The sequence below is a fragment of the Myotis brandtii genome, unplaced genomic scaffold, assembly GCF_000412655.1.
Source record: "Myotis brandtii unplaced genomic scaffold, ASM41265v1 scaffold782, whole genome shotgun sequence".
Taxonomy (NCBI): Eukaryota; Metazoa; Chordata; class Mammalia; order Chiroptera; family Vespertilionidae; genus Myotis; species Myotis brandtii.
In genome coordinates, this window is record NW_005371138.1 from 2,503,368 (window position 1) to 2,507,015 (window position 3,648).

At 46.5% G+C, this 3,648-nt stretch overlaps 1 protein-coding gene across 12 annotated transcripts in view; it reads right to left on the minus strand.

The window, feature by feature from the left end:
• SERGEF (secretion regulating guanine nucleotide exchange factor) overlaps positions 1-3,648 on the minus strand; it is a 197,305-nt gene that overhangs the window by 86,626 nt on the left and 107,031 nt on the right. The window lies entirely within an intron of this gene.

Below are 3,648 nucleotides of genomic sequence, written 5' to 3' on the forward strand. Positions count from 1 at the left end.
GGGCTGGGGCAGAGATTCCAACTGTCAGGTCCCAGTCACAGAAGATACAGCTAGAATATGAAAGCTGGCCTGGGGACAGAAGATAATTAATCTTCAAGGCAATAAAAATATTTAATTCATTTATCTGAGCGAAATGACAAGAGAGAAGATAGATATTTGCTTTTCCCTTCTCTGTTCTGACAAGGTTGCTCCGGATGGATTGCAGAATGTTTAATGAACATTTAATATAATCACCTGAGATGCGAACAAGTACACGGTGAAGGCAGCAGGCAGCGGGAACTGACACTGCGAAGGCTGCAAGCAGGGCGGCTGCTTCCAGCACTGAGCTTTGGGAAGAGAAGCTTATTTGCAATTGTCCCGGTGACAACAAAATGAGAAGATGGAGATGGATATAGGGAAAACTACAGGGGGGAAATTGTAGGGTTTGAATGGATAGATATGAAAGGAAGGAAGAGGCACACAGAAGTTCTTTGAGCTTCCTCTCCAGCATCAGAATCGGAGAGTCACCAAAGTAGGCAAGAGGGCAGCCACGGAGAGAGAAGAAAAGGGGAGTCTCCATGCCCTATGGATGGTCTTAAGGGACAAGACAGTAGCCCTCAGCAGCGAACACTACAACCCCCCTTAACCTCAGCCTCACAGGTCTTGAAGGCAGGACCACAAAGCGCCGGAGCAGTCGGCCACATCTGCTTTATGCCCAGAATAGAGGGGTGTCGAGGGCCAGGGGAGTCCATTCAGGGAAGTGTTCAGGGGCTGGGAGAGTAGCAAAGGAGAGGGGAAAGGAGAAAATGTAAGAAGCCTGCAGTATTAGACCCTATGCTGGTTTTATGTCTCATATACTTTCTTCTTTACAGGGGGCTAATGAAGGCTCCGAGAAACAAAAACGCATGTCCAGGGCTGAAATGAGAGCATGGGCCATGGCCTGAACCCCTGAACTGGAGCAGAGTGGGGAGGCCTCACGGAGAAGAGACTGGGCTCTCTCAGCTGCCCTTGGCAACAGCTAGCATGAGTGATTGAGGACTAAGGACCACTCTTGAGTACCCATACCCAAGAGGCTGTGGCCAGGGGTGGACAATTCAGGAAAAACTGTTCACAGGGTCGCTGCCAGGCCAGGCTGAACCCAGCGAGGCGCTCCACTGCAGTTGCAGCCCTGCCTCTTGCCTGCCTTTATGTAACCTGCAAGGAAGACAGATGATTCTTGAGAAACTTCAAATTACAACCTCTCTTCAACTTCCCTCCGTCTATTCCAGTCACTTCTATGAACTGTTCAGATGATGTTCATTCTAGTGACAAGCCCTAGTATGACCCCAAAATGAGAATATATAGAAATTTCTATGAATGTATCAGCCTCTGTATGAAGCAGCGTTTCTTCTTTCCTTCCCACCTTTCCCCCTTCCCTTTTTTTCTTCCAGCAAATACCAACTACATGCAAGGCCTACTAATTTGCAAATAAATATATCCTTCCAATAATAATTAGGGAAATTATTTAGAAGCATTTAAGACCACCTGCTCTGACCTAAGATAAAATAAAGTAAAATAAAAGAAAGGAACCTCTAATTTGAGGAGGCAGGGGTCTGGTCTGGCCACCTGACTACCAGGGTCTCAAAGCCCGACTTTCCCCACTGGCATGTCTAACAACTATTCCAATGGGCTTGTTCTTCTGGCCACTCCACTTAGCTCAGGCCAGAGACCACCTGACATCTGATTTATAAACTGCCTTCCAAAACAGGTTAGCCTTAAAGCTGGCTTTGAAAGAGCCTGTGCAAATGGTTCACTTGAATAGCAAACTTTTGTACATTTATCAGAAAATGGGTATGCATTTCTGCATTTCAACGATAATATCAGTACTTGGTCCAAAGACAGGATTCCTTGAGTAGAGACCATCCGAAAGATCCAAGGAAAATTACCAGGGAGACCGTTTTATTCCCACCCTCTGATTTCTCCTCAAAAGAGAAAGAGATGCTGCACAGAATTAAAATGGTCTAATGAAAACTGTCTTTAAAGCAAAATTCAGTCAATTTAAGTATTTTGTATTAAAAACAACTTTCAGTCAAAAGAAGCCCAATGTTCTCACAGAATAACAGAGAAGTACAATGGCCCAGATTCATGCCACACTCAACTTTTATGACTCTGAGAATTTAAGCTCTGGCTCTGATGTAAGACCCATTCCCACCAAGTATTCTTGGGGAGGCACCAGCCCCCTGATAAATCAGGCTTGGCCTGATCTGGCTTGGCCTGAGGAAGGAAAGGGATACAGTTGCCTAGCAGGGATCCAAGTAACCTAGGAATCCAATGCCAGCAGGATCCAGGTTCCCTCCCTCATGGATAATTTACAGGTGGAGACCACTGGGCATCTCTGAATTCATATGGCAGGAGTCAGAAAGATGATAGATTGAGCCCTGGCTCGTGTGGCTCAGTTGGTTGAGCATCGTCCCAGACCCCAGGAGGTCACTGGTTCCTTTAGGGCAGTGGTTCTCAACCTTCCTAATGCCGCGACCCTTTAATATAGTTCCTCATGTTGTGGTGACCCCCAATTTCATTGTTACAAATTGAACATAATTAAAACATAGTGATTAATCACAAAAACAATATGTAATTATATATGTGTTTTCCAATGGTCTTAGGCGACCCCTGTGAAAGGGTCGTTCGACCTCCAAAGGGGTCGCGACCCACAGGTTGGCGACCCACAGGTTGAGAACCGCTACTTTAGGGTATATGCCCAGGTTGCAGGCTCCATCCCCAGCAGGGGGCAGCCAATCAATGTGATGTTTCTCTCTCTCTCCCTCCCTTCCATTTTCTCTCTCTCTCTCTCTCTCTCTAAAATCAATTAAAAAATTTTTTAAATAAAAAAATAATAATAATAAAGAAAGAGGATAGAGGAGTGAAACCCAGGAGGAGGAAGTAGATATCCTCAGAGCCACATTAGAAATGAGGACAAGTACATGACTGCTTACAACACCACTGGGCCGGCCTATGTTCCAGCCCCTTCCTCTCTGTGCCTTTGTTCGCCCATCTATAAAATAAGGAACTTGACGAGCAGATCCTTAAGGTCCCAGTTAGCGCCAGCATGCTACATTCTAGCCCTAGATGGCCAGGTAGGTCTCCAGCCTCCATAAAGCAGTCCTGAGACTAGCATGGGCAGGCCACCAGTGTCTCCTCATTTCTTTCCTGTCTTCACCCAATTTACTGCTCAAAGCCTAACTCAAATGTCACTGCCTTCAAGTAGTTTCCCTGAGCCTTCTGGCATAGTCACTCACTCCTCACTCAAAGCCCCTCGTTTGTGTTGGTGCTCAGCACTGAGACTTTCAGAGATGGATGCTACATAACCAGGGCTGTTGGTGGGGAGACCCAGGACAGAGGCAAATGGAAGCATGACAACCCTTTCATCATCACTGTGTAGAACTCTCACACCCAGTTCCAGCTCCCGGACAAGCCCAGCTCTGGAAAGACAGAGGACTTGCTCCACGGTTTACAATACCAGTGGCTAATGAAGATTGCGCCTGAACCAATCTTTGGCTTTTTTAGTGAGAAAAAGCCATCCCTGAGCTGCTAGTTATAAAAGCTTTGTGATCTGTACAGAAACAGAAGGCAAAATGGCCACAGGAACAATCACCTGCAAAGGAAAGGGTGGGTGGGGGGCTGCAGCGCAGA